Source organism: Varroa destructor, unplaced genomic scaffold (assembly GCF_002443255.2).
Source record: "Varroa destructor unplaced genomic scaffold, Vdes_3.0 BEIS01000002.1, whole genome shotgun sequence".
Classification (NCBI taxonomy): domain Eukaryota; kingdom Metazoa; phylum Arthropoda; class Arachnida; order Mesostigmata; family Varroidae; genus Varroa; species Varroa destructor.
This window is the reverse complement of record NW_019211455.1, coordinates 16,522,488-16,543,615: the sequence shown is the minus strand read 5'-3', so window position 1 is coordinate 16,543,615 and position 21,128 is coordinate 16,522,488. Positions and strand designations below refer to the sequence as shown.

Here is a 21,128-nt window from a genome sequence, read left to right as displayed (position 1 = left end):
AAAACGCTTGAACGTAGCGAATCCCTCAGTCCGCTAATTTTGTATCCATTTTACTAGAAATAATAACAGAAGAAATACGTTTACGTATTCATCTTTAAAATAATTGAACACCGCTATAAATAAAAAGGTTTTGAAGCAGCACAGATAAAGGTAATACATTTGAAAAATCTTCACCCTACGACATAATCAGGTCCCGATTGGCAAAAAGGCCAACAAGGCCAATAAGTAAACAAGCATATAATCTTCGGCTGTAATCTCTGCTTTCTGAATCGAAATAAGTACAGTCATTTAATTAGTTTGGAGAATGCGTTCGCATAGGCAAGGCGAAAAGGGCTCGAGTAGAAGGGTAGGACACGAAGCAGGAGTTTATACTTAACAGCTTTGAACTGGGGAATTTAAATTGCCTCTCAGTGTTTCCCAGCCAATACGGCCTGTAGCTCGATTTTTCTAGAAAGATGCCGTCCACAGTATTGGAACTGCCTACTAGGTATCAAGCTTTCCCTATCCGGTGAAAACCTAACTTAAGCAAACCTTGCTGCCTGAGTCCTGTTGGTGCCGAGTTCCGCTGTGGCCATATGAACTAAGGGGCTGGCGACCATCATAGGAAACCCATTTGCCAGGATAATTTTCACTGTGGCAGCTCGTCAAGTAAATTATGTAGCTATTTTATTGGCGGTACAACACAATGACCGACTATAAATATACATATGTGAGTGTATTTCTGTGTATACTATATATACAAGCTTGGTAGTACTGGCCAAACAGAAGTGGCTCTATCGACCAATACGCTGTGCCTTAGGTGCTTAAAAATTATTTCCAATTATCTAAGTTTAGTCCGTTTCACTCAGTCAACGCTATTGGGAAGGATGTACTTATGCCAATCCCAACAACTTTTTGTATCCTCCAGGTTAGCTGCGACCCATCATCATCGTGGGCGACGCAAGCCGTTATATATCGTTACTCGCCGTTCCGCGATCTGACCTAGCTAGAACCCAAAAATAGGGTTCGCGGATCTCTCGGGCTGTTGCCGGGGACGCCGAAGCAAATCTCCCGAATACTACGTAACGAGAAGCCGGTCAGCCCGTGGAGGTGCTCCGAAAGGCCGACATATGATGCCCCACATGCCCAAGAGATGTCATACTATCAACTGTGTGTCCCTGCGTCACGCCTATGCGAGTCCAACAGAGCCCCTATTGGGCGGCCCTTTAGGTTCACTGGGCAACACAGCCTCCAAGCGATAAAGGAATTCGAACGGAATCTTTTGCATGTCCCTATTCTCTGTGGTGTTGATCGTAACGCCCGACAGCGATTTGCAGATGGCGCCATGATGCGCCAAGTAGTACTGAAGGGGACGGCTATTGAGGAGCCAACGTTGTCCCTGGCAACGACCCTCACGAAGCCGTAGCAATGCTGCAAGGATGTTAAAGCATACCACACTACATGTCTGATTATGCTGCAAGATGCGAAGGAATGCACGACGCGGGTAGTTCGGTTTCCAGAACACATAGAAAAGGCTTACCCGAGGTTCGATTCGCATAGTCCAAACTCAGTTTGGCGGAAGGATGAGTCGTGGTATCCACCGACGTCTAAAGAAGTCATCGTTAGTTGCTAGGCTGCACCCTGCTTTGGTAGATAAGGAAGTTCCGTATATATAATTGAACTACCAAATCTTTCACTCGGGAAAGTGCCATGCCCCGACTTGCCAGGAATCTTAGTGATGCTAGCATGACCTTGCTGACGAGCCGTGAAGACTTTTGGGTCAGCTTCACGAAGCTACAGGGCCGCAGTCCTTCTTTGAGCTAGAATAGGAAAGTGTAATTTATTTTATGGTAAACGGGCCAATTTGCCCTCCCCTTCATTGTTGCAAGAATGCCATTATGGGTGTTCAACGAGAGCTGTTGTACTAGTAGGCTGATATCGTTGCCCCGGACGGCAAGTTCATTATAATTCGCTTTACATTAAATTCATTTAAGATATTTTTTCTTTTGCTTATTTCATTTCGTAGATTGTTTTACTTCAGCCTGATTTTGTATGGCCCACAAAGTAGACAAGGTGTTTTTTTATCAAAAAAAAAAAGAGAAAGGTCTCAAGCATTACGACGATTATGATAACAGAGCCTCGTTTCTCGATGAAAATTTAGTATTTTTATATGTAACCTTGTGATTCCAAAAAAATCAACTTAAAATTAGCACTTATGCTTCCGTCGATGCTTTAAAGTCTCTCCCCAAACACCGAACAAAGTATCTAAATTGTAATATAACTTTTTATAATTCTATTCTATCCGCTATATGTACGTACGGCGTTCCACCGTATGTCGCAATGTGCCACGCATACTTCAGAGTGCCCTTTACGATGCTACATAATTTACTTTGCTTACGTTTATTTGAAAGTCAATTTTATTTTGGATTAATTTAGCATTAACATTCCCGTCCCCGAAGGTCTGTTTACGTACGTTTACTGTACCATTTGTTGGTCAACATTTATGTATCGAATGTTTAATGTAAGCAAACGTTCAACATAGCGCCCTACGACGGTTCTGCCGGTCACGGATCTAGAGAACTTCAAATGACAAGGTCACCTAAACAAGTTATCTTTATTGTGGTCCATGCTGCCCTTTCCTATTGTGGGTATTCCTTGTTTAATTTTCCGAGACAAGTCCCGTGAAGCTAATTATAATTAGACGTGACATCGCAGGTACACATTCCTCTAAGCAGGTCGACAGAACTACCGTAAGGGAGCGTATCTCAGATACAGGATACACTTGTTGTGCCATTAAGACCAGTGCATTTTTCGTATTCTCCTGTGAATTGTCGATTAGTAGTGACCGCGATTTGCCGAGCGTCCGCAAAATATGAGTGGGAATCGTATCAGAAATACCTTATGAAAAATATAAGCGACAACCCAAATACACTTCAAAGAAGTTAACCATTCTTAGTTAAGTGAACTTAAAAAGCAACAAAGAACAATGGATTTTTAGATAAGTAACAGGCGATATAGGAATTTCTGTGCCTCCTGTAATTACCACAATGTGACCACTTCGATTTGACGTTTCCCATATATCCAAATAAAAATCTGGAACAAAACTTAGCCTTTTCTACATTTTATACCCCGCAATCTTGTTTGCCTGTTGTTTGCAAAGGCAACTTGTTTCATAATGTTAGTTTTTTAGTTTCTGCTTTGTGGGGAACAGTCAATTACAAAGTAGACTATGTAAAGAATTGTGAAGGGTGACGTATGTCTCTCTTCGTAGTCCTGTAATGCAATACAGCCTCATAAGTAATCTGTATTCTGTGTCTAGTCTCAGTTGAATACCGTTGCAGCGCATACCCTGTTAACTACCGGTTACTGTTCAGTTATCAACGATTATACCTGACAATGCTTTGATACAACAACTGATGAAACATTCTTCGCAAACGAGTTCTTCGAAAAATGGAAAGCTTTGAGTCCGACATCAAGGTAGAAGCGTTGGAGCTAACATTTGATATATTAGATCTGCAGAAATGCTCCTGGTACAGCTTCGCACGCTGCCCTTTGATATTCTCCACGAAAATGTGTCTATTTTACAGCCAATTGCCCCCTTCTATCGCCTGATCTATTAGAATATCCTCGTTTGCCTCTGCTCCATAAAGACAAGCAGTTAGCTTGCATTTATTTTTCGATATCATGTAAATACACTACGCAACCCCGCGGGCAGAAGAAATGGTTTTTTTTTGTATAAAAATATAAATGAATACTTATAGTGGAGTCTTCAAGAAGAATACGAGCAAATGCAAACAATAACGACCTAGCTTTAGCATATTGAATATCACGTAATTGATGAAGCAGTGTTTAGAACTAGCTTTATTAACGGAATGATGATGTACGAATACTTTTAGGACCGGGGTGCATTTTCTGGAAGTCTCTGAGACTTCCCTCAACGAGGCAGGTGCGTGTGTATCAAAACATGAAAACGTTATTGAATCAGTTTGGACACCTGCCCGTTAAGGTGCTGACCTATTTAGGCTGATGTATCAGTTCCCACGTTTCCGATATTTGGGTAACAAATCGTACGGAGCAATTGAACCTTTGATGTAATCTTAAAGTTATTGCAGAAAATTTTTAAGCTGAGTAAAGTGTCCAAGTCACTACTTTCATTCCGTTGGGTATGAACGGTACTCATCTGGTTAAAAATATTGATCGATTTTTGTCTTTCTCCTGTCACATTCGCTGTCACATACACGAACGCACCCTAAGACGATCGTTCTACACATCGGAAACGCAGCGCCTACACCGATGGAGCTGCGCTTCGTCGCTTTTTTTGAAATTGTTGGCGGCAAAATACGGTTGAGAATTCGACAGACGCCGTTTAGCCGAAAATGAAAAGTGGTAAATTTGGCCATTACGGTTGCCACTACAACATTGCTTGGTATGAAATTTCAAACGAAACTCATTCGTAACGGCGGATAGAGGATTACACCCGAGTCTTAGAAGAGCAAACGAACTCCAATGAAGCTAATGCAATGGTCGGAGCACAGAATAGATTTTTGGCTTAACAGTAGGATACATAGTTAAGTAGTAGCCTGTTTGGAGTCCAAGTAGATCTCTTGTTTAATGTCAGTAGATGCAATTAGTTATACAGAAGCATATTTAATCGTGTACGCTTAATCAAATTAGGTTAGCTTTCGTTATCAATGTTAAGCACAATTTCTTGTACAGTCAACTTCTGTCAATTTCAATTAGAGATTGCGTTTATGCGCATCTCGTTTTAGGAAAATGAGAATTGACGGAAAGGAGCTTAAGGTGTAATTCAATGGCAACCCGGTGTCTGCGAGAGAGTTCGTCCTAGGTTTTGTCTTCATAGCGCACGTTGACGAGGGCGTAACCCATGGGGGAATTGTTGTGAACACGCTAATAGACATCGACGTGTCAAGCTAAACAAGAAAGTAAGCAATTATTAGGGCATTCGTCGAGGAACGGCGCGGTCCGCTTGTGCCCATTACTTATTCATCCGCACATCCCAAAAAAGCAATGCCACGATAGGCATATTCTGTATTTCTAATATTGTCATTTGATGACATTTCGACCATAATATATCCACTAGTATTCCACAGAGATACATAGGTACTTGCTTATATCAACTAGCTTACTGCATAGTAATCTACCCAGACGTTTATCGACGTCGATGACCTATCTGTGCCTGCCCCTTGCTAAACAAGCAAGCACCCCAGTGTCGAATCAAAAATTTCACTCGTTAGCCGAGAATGATACATGTTTAGGGCGCATTATGGCAGGGAGTACCGGCATGTGACAAAGCGATGGAATCGCTTTAATACGAAAGAATTATTTGAAAGTCATCGCGCTGGCGGCGTATAGGGCTTGCGAGCGCTGCTCAACAACGGCCCATTTCTGAGGGTTTGACGGAAGACAGGTAAATGTAGCGGCCATCAAAATAGATCATTCAGAAATGAGCAAATCATCAGCACAGTGGCACACGCTGTCGTCCCCTATACTGGCTGCAGGAACCGAGAATAGGCCACAACGGAGAAAAGTTATATAGAGGCTGACTGCACCAGCTGCGCGGAGGACAAATTGCGAGCAATATTCGAACTCTCACAGAGCGCGAGCTCTGTTTTAACGCATCGAGGCAATGACATTATACAAATTAGGTAATCAGCATGATGCGAGACAGCAAAAATAACGGTATGGAAATGACTATGGGGAAAAATGCGATACGCGTATTGCCACTTTGAAGTTTGATGGCGAGGCCTTCGCCAACGATGAAATGGTGACTGTTTAAGCTTCTCATTTATTGGCGAAGCGATTTCATAGAGCTAGCGAGCAGAGGGAGGGAGGGAGGCGCGTATTGAAAGAGAGGACAAATGGACCGGGCTAGCAAAAAACAGGTACAAAAAGATGATTCATATTTAAAAAAACACTAAGTGCCATACTCATTCTGATCTCCACAATAAATTATATGATGGTGGAAATAGTTGTGTAGTGTTATCAGCACTAGTACAATTACTCCTCCTATTGCTGATTATCCGGCAGCGTATAGGTCATCACGAATTTGGCGTCACGGGCATAACAATCATAGCCATTGTCATCGGCATCGTCTGTGACAAACGAGAACGTTATACAGAAAAGTTTGAAAATTAGTTCATGCTCCACCCGACTCGCGTACAAGTTGATGTTAAACAGCATCAATTTCACGGAGGCTTCACATGAAGACTGATGCAGTCGACTGAGGTAAAACCGGTCACCATTCTGCATACCTGCCTCTTTTTGCGTTGTTACCTGCCCATCCCGGTGATCTTGTCGATAAAGCTATGAAAGGTCCTGATGGTTATGGGAATGCCACTATCGCGCTGAACAAACTTGTCAACCTGTAATGCGTGTCAAATAAAGCGTGAAGTAGGTTGCTCATCCATGTTGGTATACCATTATGGATTGAATTATCAAACCGCATTGGATACGCTAAACGGGTCATACCAGTTCACGGAGGTCCACCATCTAAATAATACTCCTACTCGTTTGTAAAAACGCATACAAGGCTACGTTAATTAAAATCACTGAGTTGTTCGATAAAGCCGGCTGCCTGAACTAACGCCTTTTTAAAAATCACTTGTACACAAAGTATCTTATAATGGCATTTGCTTAGTAAATATGATCCTTGGGAAAACTGTAACAAAAGACGAGATGGGTCAACAAAGCTTGTTTTATCATACTTAACAATTATTACTAACAAATATAACCTATAAGTAATAAATGCTGCGAAGTTCGAATGCAAAAATGAAGTAAAAGATAAAATATACATTTCCTTTCGAGACTAACTAAAGTTTATTCAACCGAATTGTTGTAATTCAATAAAGCTGCTTATGTAAATGATGTTATAATTAAAAGCGTGACGGCGATCAAGGCTCTATCGGTATAAAAATGGTTTTTGCTTAAGACATACAAGTATTTGTCTGTTGTCCAAGGCGCGCGAACATCTGTCATAGTCTAGGAATCGTAGTTATGTGACCTCTAGAGCTGACCAACGAGAAGGTCTACTAGTGCCTCCCTGACGTTAGGTTAGGTTTTGCGCTATAAAGGGAGTCGTTCTTGAGACACGTAAAAATCGCTTCTAGGAATGCGTAGAGGACGGCAGCGCATGTAAAAGCGAAATACACAAAGGCTCGTCGACCGTGTATAAAGTGTTAAGTAAATTCGAAGAGTTCGTTATCTGGTATAATGAATATCGGTGTTTTTTTTATAGTGAATCCGCACAAGCACGCAACTACCTATCTAATTCGCAGAAAAAAAACACCAGTATTTGTTTGTTCGTTATTCCGCAATTTCTCTGTACTTTATGCGATCCTCACGCTTCGCCCTAGATATGTTATCTCATATGATGCTTCACGCACGACTCATCGTACAAACTACATGCCCGCGCGAGAGCACTACCTATCGTTCTTGGCGCTAATAAATTGCTATAGTTGTGAGGCATCGCTGATTTTGTATGACACAATGGAGCGCGCAGGGTTATCACTTTGCTGTTAATGCTAATAATCTTAAAACGTTCATATTAACAAGGGCGGGCGCTGGACACCCAGATTGTGCAAGGATACATTTAACGCCCAATGAAGTTCAACAACAAATTTGAAGCCCGACCCACTTGAACAGAATAGGACAAACGTCTTCACTTGAAGACACTATAATATTGTATCTGTAATATACTTCGTTAGTCAGTCATGATTCTAGTCAGACTCGTGCTCCATTCATTGTCTTGTTATATTCGAAACCGTTTCAACTTAGCACCACAATAATATAAGTGGCTCGCATAATCTTGTATAAAAGTGGGCATATAAATGTTACGAGAATCGCACACAACGACGCGCACTCTTTTGATGTCTCTATGTTGAGGATATGACGTACGAAACTTAGCTTTTTATTGCAGTGCTCATATATAGCTAAAGGTTAGTGAGCAAGGCTCGGTAGATCGCTGTCTCCTATCATGAATTGCCTCTCTTCGATAGCTACAAAGCAACTGAATAATGAGGGATTGGTCAGGCATTCCTGAATCATGTCATCTGAGGGCTGCGTGACCTCGCCTCCGATCCAAGATGGCCACAGCACGATTCGAGTTCGCGTTAGGAAACAACCCTCGCGAGACACCAGCGACTGTAAACACGCCGCCTACACCCTAGTCTTCGTTTTCCTAAACAGCACAGATCGCAACTTTACCCTGGTCGCTCCCAGGACCTGCGGCCAAAGTCCTCTCGCCCTTTCCTGAAAGTTGTTTAATTTTTGAATAGCCCGCCAAAATGTTTTGAAAAAATCCGATGACATACGAAATAGTTCTTGTATATATGCAAAGGTCCACCAGTTTACTACCTGCTCGTTAGAAGATAATGCTTGCATATCTTTCAAATGATATATACGTACGGGACACATGGTTTAGACTGAACATTTGTTTTAAATTTTTGATTACGCTTGATAATATCCGAAAAATCTGTGTCGTTTCAACCAAAACTATTCTAAAGGGCATATGGACATGTTTAATGCCCGGAACACCGGGTAAACCTAATGAATCTTTGCAATAACTGCGCGATTGCCAGTAGCGCGCAAATTTAAACTTAGGTTTTTCGTCTCCAACGATACCATGCTTCCGGACACGATACACCTTTGGCAATCCGTTCCGCCTTCACAAAGGCTGGCGATCGGTCTATGACGTTCAAATAAACTCCGTGCTTACCTTTCCACCCTGAGAAAGAAAAGACGACATCAACGACGATCGAGAATTCGCATCACGATCTATTCGTTCGTCCATGCGACCGTTTCGGCGCTGCCACAAACGACCCTTCGTCCCTTCGAATCCTTTCCTATTGGAAAATGAGTTGGAAGGGCGAGCGCTTGTCTAAGCACAGTGTACACCGTGTTTCTTGATCTTCTCGTAGGCTTTTCTATAGTTCTGCCAATGTCGGGCCAATATGTTCCATCTATACGCCCAGAACAAGGGGCAAAATTGCTGAAGAAAGTTTTAAGACGGGAGTATTTTTTGTTCATGTATCCTGAATATTGTGCTTAGGTATGTCGACGGTTCAGCAACGACGAAAATCCGACAACAAGAATAACAATGATGGTAATAACGTTGATGACGGAGAATTTTTTGATACATTCTGCATCTTGCGTTGTGTCAACGTTTTTTTGTTATTTTTCAATTTTAAAGGAAAAATGGCATGCTGGATAGGATCACGGATACGCCAAATAAGATGATATAATTATAGTCGGCTAATTTTACCTTTTATTAAAATAGAGTAATATTATATATACAGCGTCCCAATACAGTAATATTTGCGTGTTGAAAAACAAAAAAAATATATACATCTGTATATATGCATTAGTTTTTTTTATTTTATAAGTGTTCGGGCAATCAAGTTGTAGATGTAATCGTATCGTTTGCAGAAAAACCGAGCTTTAGTAAGCGTGTCAGTGTACATAGTCAATAGCGAGTGAGCTCCTTGCAGCTCTACTTAAAATATGTCTTCTTTAAAAGAATTTTTCTTTATTTCTTAGTAAAGTTTTCTGTTGGTCGCAGTCTCAAACGCAACGTTATTTTTCTGTCAATGACCGCAAACGAAGGTAACACTGTCTGACTAGGCTTGTCCTACCCAAGGAACTTCTTCGGCGATGTAATCGTGCGACGTACGGTAGCAGGTAACGAGCCTTATTTTCAGGCCATCTCAAGCGTGTACAACCGAGAGGAACATGTGGACCTCATAGTTCGAGCTGACCAGTTTTTTCCAGTGCGTTGTTGCCGTCGACGTTTTACTGGATATCTCACAGAGCTCAATTTCCATTATACAAATAGACATAGATATATAGGCATTGCCTGAAAACGTTGTTACTTGTTAGATATACTGAAAATTTTTTCCTCCATATAGCAACACAGTTGTCAATGGCATATGTATATGCTGTTTATGTAGGATTCTGTTCTAACTATAGAAAACACGCACATCCAAGATCTAAATTCAATAACTTTTCAGTAACAAATGGCCGATGGGCCGATTGGATTTAAATCTATCACTGATGAGACTAATATCGACGTTATATATTGGTGAATAGATAAAACGAAGCCTTGACAGCCTGGAACAGGTACGGCTCCTTTTCAGCCAGTTGCCAAGAAAGTATTATAAATGTATAGTGATCTATACAAATTTGTGCTTCCCGAAAGGCCACTATTAACTAATTGACACCTTTCCGCATCAGCATCTTCTAATTGCAGAATCAATGAATTAAATATATGCCACAATATAGCGTATGTAATTACTGTCATTTTGGCGTCCCATGCACGTAGTATAAAATGTCGCGGGTGCGTTAATTAAATCATATATAAACGCCAATAAATAGCCATTTTAAAGTCATGCTAATTTCGAAGACGTGTACGATCGGTGCCTTGTTGAATATCCCTGTAACCGGCACAGCAGCTGGCTCAGCCTCAATTAGTTCCTTACAAACACGGCACCCAGCTCTTACGTTCTGCATAGAAAACTAAATAGCAACCAAACTATCGGACTCACCGTAGGAAATGCCTTAGCCATCTTGTTTGTCAGGTATCCCCCGAATCTTCTGTGTATTTGTACTTAATTCGCTGGTGGAACACCGCCCTGACCGAAACCTATTCACAGATCCGCCGAACGGCCCGGTAAGGGACGCTCCACCCTGACAACAATTCTTAAACGTTTTCTAGGCGAATCGAAACACCGTACCTGCACAGACCTGAGACGCTGAACGCAAGCGCATAATGTCGACAACTGTTGTAACTCGCTGTAAAAACAGCTGAAGAGCTAGACGTGCAAGTATATGGACGAAAAGCCTTCCGACTTCGCAGCCTATGAATAGCGGAAAATGACGAGACTTAAAAACAGCTTTACCCTGTTTGTTGTCCTCGCTAATTGTCGCTAATTTTCAATCACGCACCTTCAGTCTATAGGTAGGTAATGTGACGAAAGCCTCGGTGATTATAGATTTAGAAGACGCCACAAAGGAAAGCACGTTTTTCATTACATGTACGTGTTACGTACAACGTACACTGCATCGCGTGTGAGCGAAATCTGTTTAAGCAGTTTAGAGGCTTTTTCGATTGCGCCAAGAAATATAATACGTGAATTAAGTTAAACTTAGAATTCTAAGTCCGCAGAACAGCCGCTAGCGGTAGTTCAAGATGTATACATGAATATGCTACTGATACTCGTATAATTGAATTTACACATGGCTATGCTTTCCTATGGTCTGTGTGGTACATTATTGAATTGCAGCATACCGGAAAGATCTGAAGAGCCAACATAAATTTCGGTTGATGTTCCGATAGGCATATTCATATACATTGTGAAGAACGCGAACGTAAATGAGGGCTTTACCACAGGTACCTTGCCACTTGAAGGCGTGTTTCAGTTTATTTTGTATCACTTTATTAATACGTTAAATATGATTTGATATTTCATTGAAACAAAACTGCACCGATATTAATTTTCAATTTCTTTTTGACAGCGTTTTACCATTAGGTGTGCCTTTACATTTAAGCAAGCCATCACAAATACTGCAGCCTTCAAACTGCCTCATAGACACACCACTGTATTCGATAACTAGAACCCTATATCGTTCTTATGTACAATAACTCATCAAGATACCCATATGAAATCTTTTGTTGTAACTTCTTCCATTCTCAACTACTTTCACTTGTTCGGCTTGTCTTTCATGCTGGACTTTTTCGTTACTCACTGGTTTTTGTAACAGTCCACCGATTCGCTGTATTGTTTTTAGTATGTATACGATTGTCTCCATTTGTGAGACATTAAAACGAAGCCATGGCAAGAAAGCCGGGTCGAAAATGGTTCTATACATTACGAACGCCCAACGGCAACAGACGAGAGTTGCTAAATCTGGCTGTTCAGACACGCGAAGGTGGCTCCTTCACCAGTCGCCTATTGCTAGCAGCTAGCCATTGAGGCCTGGTTTTCGCTCGAGTCGCGTAGGCTCGCCCTACTTGTTCGTTGGCACCGTTCGGCATTTTTCGACGTTGACGCCAACTGGGCGAGCGCCGTCATCGCAAATACTTGAATATTTCTTTTCCGTAAAACCACACTGCCGCCCTTCCTGCGTGCCTGCTGTCAGTCGACTACTCCCAGCACCGGGCTATCTTGCTACCTAGTGGATGCACTCAGGCGTGGATCCTATTTCGTATCCAATGTCGTAAGGCTGAGAATGAAGGACTCTACGTATGTGCTTCTCTACCTTGCGGGCGTCGTGTGTGTGTCTGCTTGCGTATGTATGTCAGAATATGGAATTGTATGTCGGTTAGCTGTTGCATGTGTACGCAAGTTAAGGTAGGCAACAGTTTAGGGGGTGAGTACCCCTCTGATGGGGATACAAAAAATCTGGTGTTTTGCCGTTAGCTGTCTTGCCTATGTTACAGTGGCATCAACGCCGTTGAAAGGAAAAACATGTTAGCACAAAGCGAAGCGGAAAGGCCACAACGTTGGGAGCGATGATATAATAATGTAAAGCGTAGAAGGATATGAATATTAAATTAAAGTTGAAAGGTAGCACTGCTACGATATTAAAGCGAATTAGCCACTAGATTTCACTGGCACTAGATAAGGTCACAACTGCAGAAGAAGAAAAAAACGGACAATACTTTCCTCTGCATGAATATCGATTAGATTTAGTCCTTCAGAAAGATTAGTAAGTGGGAAGGAAGATTACAGAAGCGATGTTTCCCAACGATTGGTTTCATAGCTTGCGTAACTTTATATATGACACGTTTGTTAATTTCGCGTCGTGTGTTCCTAAAAAAAACTAATGGGTTATACTTTTACACTATAGTAAAATAATGTAGTGCCAGATTAGGTTTCGCTCAAGTAAATTGTAGGGTAGAATACATTCGACCCGTGACCGGCTACTTATTAGATCTATAATCCACTGAGACAGTGGACTTTGGACTTTGGAAATCCTCATGTTTCTGGGGTTGTTTTGTGTACATAAACACGTGTTATGTCCGTTTACACGATCACTACTGCTACTCGTTACTGCACAATAAGCAATCATTTATCGGGACAAATTTTGGCGGCTTGTTTATCGTAACGGGCATGGGCTTATTTGCTATTCCTAGTACTAAACGAAAGCCAATTCTTTCTAGAACAAAATATCATACTTTTTTTTTGTTTTTTTTTTTACAAAGATAATTTATTACCCGATTTTTCCGTGTTGAACGAACATCTACCAATACTGAAGATTTTTTTGTCTGAACTCAACGATCTATGCAATTTCTACCTATTATGCGATTTTTCTTTCAGTTCAAAATCTGTTGAATTTTTTTTTATATGGTCCCAATTAAAAGCGCAATCGCTATGGATGGTCGTTCTAGTAACTAAGCATGACCGTCAGGACTGACACTTCTAGCATCTATAAAAAGTTATAATATACATTATACCAAAAGTTGCATAGTTTATGCATACTGACAATATTATGATAAATTTCTGTTTATTTAAGACGAGTTGTCTACGGTTTGTTTGTCTGATGTTAACTGAATGTTATCAGTTCGGCGATAGCCTTGTTCCTTGTCTAATTCGTTTAACGAGAGGGCAAATGTGACACATCTGCACGTACCCGATCTTCAAAAACATGCGTCGATGCAGTGCGGGAAGATTTCGTCAAATGATCCCCTCTTTATAACCGACCCTCAAAGTAACACCTGACATTTCAATGAACGCTATTCCATAACAAATCACGACCGACAAATGTACGTATCCGGCAAAAGCATTGTGACGGGTATTGTCTAGTATTGCTTACCATTGAAGACCGAACCGCATAGCGACATCCACTTATGTCAACGAAATATGCGAGACAAGAATAGCTTTGTCATGTAAACCGTGATTTTTATAAAAAACACACACGTTTCAGCCGTCCAGGACGAACGCACCAAAATTATTTCACAAAACCCGGCTTATCGCCATACCCTTTGAACCACCTATATTATCTTCAATCTATACGGAAGGCCGATTTTAGAATCAACATTTATTGATTTGTTTTTCCGGTGCATGCGCGCGCCTTCATTCTAGCAGGATCATACTATTCTCATCTAGATAGCTGCTTTGTTTCCCTCTGCAATAAACCCTTCACCCTGTTTTTCTTCCAAAGCCAACCATTTATTTCGTAGGAATCTTGTCCTTCGGATACAATTTCTGTGTGTAACTGTTTCGGTTTCATTTGCAGTAGTCGCTTGTGAGCGCATTTCTGCCTGCTCGTATCCGCTTCAAGCTGCCGAGCTAGAAGCAGCAGTAGTAGTCCCGTAACTCTAAGCTGAACTTACCCCTCATTTTCCTTCTCGAACACCCCCTTTCCGTTACTATTATGCCGTTACATGGCCCCCACAACGAGGCTGCCGAGTGACGAAATTTGCCGCGATGATTTTTCGCTGTTTTACGATTTACGACGCCGCTTCGCGCGGCAGAAACGGAACAACGGCGGTACTAGTATCTCCGCCAACAAACAAAGGACAGTCAGCCCTCTTGGCTTCCAGTAATTGGTTATTGATCAGAAGCTATGGAATAGAATTTCTTTTTGGAACAATATAAACCGTACACTGAAGAGCACTGATAAAGGCGCGACAGCTACATATGGATCCAATTATTATGTACAGTATGGAGGGGGAAAGAACAGTTCAACGAAATGCTTGCTATCGAAAGGCCATATATTCAGATTATTTTACTTAAAGGGTGCACCCGGGTTCACCGATTATTGTCAAAGACATTGGAGCCATCTAGGCACAATATGTCGGATACATGTTTACGAAACATAGTATTATGTCTTAGAACCGGTAGGAGCTCGGCTTCACTCACATATTGGCGGTGCCCTAATATATATATATATATATACATAGCGCATATGTTACTGTCTTTCAATTGACCTGTCTTATTAAAAGCAGTAGATAGAATAATGGTAACACCGAGTCTGATGGCTCATTACGTCAGACCTATTATGGTGCAATTTAAGTGAGTTATCACTTCAAGCTCTATACGTGAGAAATGCCAGCGTAAACATCAAAATCAAAAACCCTTTAAGCATTACGATGCAGTTTTCCATAAGGTGCTTCTATGAGATTTAGTTAGATATAGATAAGTGCATATTGAACAAAAGCACAGGCAACGTCCTCTCAATGATATCATCTCAGCCTAGATTGGACTGATAGGGAGACAACGATCGCCTTACTTTTATTAGCGAGGGTTTCTGTTCTTACTTCCACTCTTGTTCAGTTATTGATAAGCGCGCAAGGCATTTCTGTATCACCATTGCAACATGTTCTCCGAGCCACTAAATAAAATCAGTGTTTCGTTATACGTTCGGTATCGAAAAGGAAATGGGTTTATGCCCAATTTCGAAACTGGACCCTTTGGCATTTGGCATCTTCAGCTATTGTCTTTATGCAAACAAGTGCTCGGAATTACTTTCTGTCAGGTACAGCATCCAGGACTTGTTCCCACTATAGATCTATTCGGAGTGGATCTTGCTGAACTTATCTGGGGAAACCTTACCAGAGTTATGAAACGGTATGGCGACCATACAAGCAGCTCAAACCTTAATGGTAAATCCTCGTTCTCATTAATGCTTTATATCTTCTTATACCTGATTATAATAATTTTGATTTAATGATGATAATTTTTGTCAGTGCGAACCAGTGCAGCACTATGTTTTTTAGTTAAGGTGCCCATGGAAACGTGCTTAAAGAAATGCGTATCGCCATCTAAACGACGCCACTCGGTAAACTACCTTCCCTGTGCCTAGATTCAGTGGGCGAATGCGTAACCACTACACCATCCCAGAGGAGAGTTTCTAGAAGTAACGTCAACCCCTTTTCTTACAGGGTTTTTCGATCTTAGTAAAGCTTGACTACACTTAAATTCGTGTCCGTAAGTCCATGCGATGACAGATATTAAATTACGAGGCCAGAGCTGTTCCGTCCTCGGCGCTAGGTTGCGACTCACTTTCGACACCATACCCTCCTACGTGTTTAAGTTTTTTAAGAGCCAGGATGCACGGCGTGAGTTCGATTCAGCATTATGGACGTTATCGTTTGCTCGATTTTCATGTCAAGAGGCAAAGGCTCGGACCGTACCTTCGTCAAAGAAGTGGACGGTAGAATACAAGCTGCAGCAAAAGAAGCTGGGCCACGGTACGACCGAATCCCACCGTGGCCCCCATTATTCTACAGCAAAGGCTTAGCTCACTTTTATATACGTAACTTGATCAATCCTTAACGACGTTCCGAAGGAGCTCGTTAATGTCCCCCGCGAGAGAATCAGCTCGTTATCCAGACTGTGCGCGAACTGGTGAATTACTCTCTGTCGGTCAAAGAAGGCGTCGGTATCTGTCTTCTGGGTTGGGATGGCAATAAATTGCGATCCACATAAAAGATAATACCATCTCTACAGCTAATGTAGTTTCTGCCTACCTAAGCAGTTACGATAGTCTACATTAAACCTGGTTGATACATCGAACCATTACTAGTACTACTTAGCACTGGTAAAGAAAATAAGAACGACCTTAGCAAATGCTGACCAGGCACCGTAGGAGCCGAAATCCTTATTGTTGATTGAACTATACTGAATGAGTGCAGCTATTTTTAGCGGATTATAGCTAATTAGTTCCTATGAGATAGGTTATTTTCAATTTGCATCAGCTTACTTAATCGACTGTGCCTAAAATATTCAATTATCAAACCCAGAGTTGCCTCCAGTCGTTGAGAGAAAACCGATCTTCAGGCCATCGCCCTTTAGTGCTAAACGTCGAGCCGTTATCGAAGACAGTTCACTTTATGTACAGCTAAACCGCGTAATCTTCTAAATTGTTGATAGGGGCAAATAATCTGCTAAACAGCTATTTCTCTTTTTCGATTCGATCTTCTATTTATAACAACGCTTGTTATTACATCGTCTTCATAGTTTATTCCTATGGCATTACGCATCCTAAACCTTGCTAACGAAGAATTTATCTTTACTTCAAAACGAGCCTAAAAATATAGCTAAAGGGCGACCCTTAATTTTCAAAGCCCTATTTTTATGCCCGCCTGTGGCATTATATTGTATCTGTGTCTCTGAATACAACTACGTGATTGCAAAATCAAGCTACTAATAGCAGGGCCTAGACAGTAATAATAATCGTCCGTGACAGCAAACTCTGCAATTTTCATACGGCACTTCGAGTCCCAGTTCTCTGCAAGGGTCTCGAGGTAAATCGTGTATGCAATAAAAATAGCTATGACCTTCTGATGTAAGCCATATTTACTAAAATATTCAAAAAGATTTCTCTCCTGGACAACTCTAGAGTCATCATTAGCGTGAACAACTTTTGAACCATTACTGAAAACGATCATTTATAGGAGAGCCCCATCCGCAATCCTATTCCAATCCGCGTTGCATCCTAGGGTCTAGCGCAGGACCCACAATTAAATTAAACTTTGAGCAAAAGTCGAAAAGGATCAGGATAACACAAAAGTATACACATTTCTTAACCAATTCTATTATTATAGTTTTTAACACCTTCGCTCTGAGATAACACCATATAACATATGCACACTGGGCAGATTATCTCCATCTTGATAACGTTACTCACCTATGATCGATACGCGTGCGGACTTTAAGTTACTCAACCAGTTCCAATTAAGAGGTTCAGACGACACTACAAGAGGTTCCTTGCGATCTGAATTGAAGTACACCCGTTATTCTACAATCATCTTTCATGGCTAGCACGATCATGAGAACGTCTACTAAAGGAGTTCGTATTGTACCCTTCCCGCGTGCAAACCGCATACAAATATCGAACAGCAAAAAACGACCGCTAATCATGCATCACGTACAAATCCTTTACCATGAGCAATGTATTGACAAGTTCGATGCGGCACGCTGACATGACCGCATTGGTAGAAAGGAAGAGCATCGTGGATTGATTGTTACTCACATGTATAGAAGTGCCTCGGGCTAACCGGATGACCAATGGCACACCAAACCTTAATTTTAATTGAGTCCTAGTTTGCTTTCATATAATGCGTTAGACGCGGCAGGCTGCAGCGTTCATTAGCATTGAACCTGTGAGTGAACCGTTGCGGAGTAAACGACTGCATCGCGGATGGTAACGCGAACTGACGGTGGCGTCGCGGAAATCGATGCCGGCAACGGCTTGTTCGGATTGACTCTTATTCGTCCTGCCATTATATCACCGTTTTATTGCCCCGGTAGCAGGACGTGTTATCACAGCAGAAGGGCCGGTTGCAATGCCACGCGATTACTGGATGGCCCATTTAGCCGATCCTCGTGATAGCATCACAACGAAGTAAACGCCTTTAGGGTTGTCTTTGTCTTTTGCTGATTTCTCTCTGCTGGCGTAGTTCTGCGTCTGGTAAGGTCCGGCCTTCGCCCCTGTGTTTAGTAAATATACCATTGGTTATACAACGAGGACTATTCGACCACGCACCAACCATACGCCCGTCGAGCCTGCAGTAACATAACAGCCGAAACGGACGCTCGCTATCCTTCGTAGCCGTCCTGTTTATGCTAGTTTGTGTTAGCTTAATTAAATATTTGATTCATTAAGTTAACGACGACGTCTGCCACACGGAACACCACATTAAACCTGTGCTAGTATGTACGCGTTGAGTTCGGTCAAGGAAATCTGCGTCCACGCATCCGTATGCCTGTGGCTCTTGGCGATTACGTGCGCATTGAATACGCCATATAATTCCACTAGACCTGTGTTACGCAAAACTGAAATATATTATATATTAGGCCAAAGTTTACAATAGTCCTAAACTGCTCAACAATTTTAACTTGAAATACTTAACGGAGTAGAAAAAGCGGTACACATTTATAATTCCATCATCGAAACAGAAAAGAGGCATAATTAATGAGGAGATTAAACTTGGCTTGTCGTTGAAATGTGCATGAACCGTAATACTAGTATATATATTTGGCACTTTTTGGGAAACTACAAGACTTCTAGTTGTCTGCTGCCAGAATGTGCAATATTTATGTTGTCATGTATGAGATCGTACGTTTTATCAATGTAAAATGTGGCAAAAGCCTTTAATTAGGTTTTTTTTGTAAAATGATTGAAGAAATGGTGCTGATTTTTCAGTGTTGTTGTTACCTGTTGAAGCCCAATCAAATTTGCCCGTATAAAATTAACCTAGTAAGGGATATGCTTGTACGATTTCCAGTAGGATCACTTGTTTCCGTAACCACTGCCATTGCTAAATAGGTAAGACATTCGTTTATAAATAAAGCCCATGCTTTAGCTTCGAGAAAGATAAGTCGCTGTTATTCAATGCGCTTGAGCCGAATAGAGGATTACAAAAACTGGCCGTTATCAAAGAAAGTACCACAGTTCTCATAATATACTTCATCAACATTCGTCTCAAGAACCACATGATGAACTCACAGTAATGCATATTCTCGTCTGGCTAAGCCTCTTGTGAAAAATAGGACATTTTAGCTTATACGATCCAACTGAAACCACGTCTAGTAAATCGTGGACAAAGTCCTCATCGTCGTTGCTGCCGTATATAGAATAATCTTTGCAAAAGATTCACAAGTGCAGTCGGAGGACTGATCTAACAGAGAAATGGTGAAGTAGCCTTCTGTAAAACGGCCATAGTTTTCTTTCGTACGTTGTCTTTCATATATATCGTATTATTATTAATCGAAAATCGTATATAATATAGAAATTGTTTCGTATGGAAGCTTCATGACCTTCTCTCTTTTGCTAGGCAGATGTCTTTAGGTTAGGAATTATAGTATAATGTTTGAAGCCGCGAAGTTACTTACCACGGCTGAGGTAAGCTGACGGCTACTACATAATTGCAGAAGTTCAGGCACTTCGATTGGACTTCGGCGTATTATGCCTAGAAATAACTACGAGCAGCATAATTTAGCTGGCAAAATCCGTCACGCCCAGGATCCGGCTCTGCTCAATTCCGCTGCTACATGGTTCGTGTCTGTATAGAGTATAGCCTATATGCTCAACGTATGCAGCTTGAACTCTATATCATAGCATCTGTGGGCTTTTTCTAGGATTCAAGCCTTGTCGGCTGCTCGTTATGTTTTTTACTAAAGGAAACTTTATTTGTTATAACTCGATTATTGTACAAGAACGTGTGCGCATGTTCATGTAAGTAGAGAGATATGGCAGATTGGGTGCTTCCAACAGCACTAGACTCAGACCAATCAAGCAATGCTGAACAGTATTATAGTTTACTAAACGTAAGTACTATTTACTTTAGCCTTTGACTCTTTAATAGTTAATACGTAAGAAAAATTTTTAAGAATGAATACAACAGGAAAAAATGGGACAAAAGTGAATGTTACTTCGTCAAGGCGCGCCGTTTCTCACGCACTTAGGTAGGCAAATAGGCGCGACCGATGGGTGTCTTTCACGGTAGACGGCCCTTACCTAAGGCACCTAATACCTTAAAACGTTACTGAGCTAGTCAACGAGGCGAAGCATAACAGCTGTTACCTGGAAGGAGTACGGGTTCTGAGTGGCACAGTAAACGAGAGCGTCTTGCTATCTTTTAAACGAGACCAGGGGGGAAATGGGAACCTTTTCGCTCTCTCTAGTTTTTACCTTCTCCTTATTTACAATAATGGCCGCTCGTCGCAGTGACTAGCCCTAGCTTAATTATCTAATCGTTTCAGCACACTGACTGGCTGGGCGATGATGATGGAGATGAATCGTTTCTCTATAAATCTACAATAGAAAACAAAAAAAGACCAGCTGCAAATAACTAACACAGGATTTAATTCATCGAAACAATAATCTGTTACATTAAATGTAGCCTGAAGCTAGAAAGCTGCAAAAATGGATAAATCGTATCATTTGAGCAGCCTTCAATAAACACAAGGCTTTGCTTTTGCTCTTTCAGAGAAGAGTAGCGGTGTGGAACAGGGAGCGGATGCTGCCATTTATGATTTACGAAAACTAACGTAGAAGTATGAAAAATGATTGGATAATCGAGAGGTCAATCATGGTACGGCCGTTTTCTGCAACGCATAGGCTAAAATGATCATGGTTAATAAAGCTTCAGGCTTGAATTTTAAGTGTATTTTTTTGGCCAGTGT

At 41.4% G+C, this 21,128-nt stretch overlaps 1 long non-coding RNA gene across 1 annotated transcript; it reads right to left on the bottom strand.

The window, feature by feature from the left end:
* Positions 1-6,805: 6,805 nt before the first annotated feature.
* Positions 6,806-20,543, bottom strand: LOC147757446 (uncharacterized). The gene is made up of 5 exons (XR_015321423.1): positions 20,376-20,543; positions 17,974-18,776; positions 17,629-17,715; positions 8,714-9,850; positions 6,806-8,247 (listed from the first exon to the last, which is right to left on the bottom strand). It is a non-coding gene; the product is annotated as an uncharacterized LOC147757446 (long non-coding RNA).
* Positions 20,544-21,128: the final 585 nt, after the last annotated feature.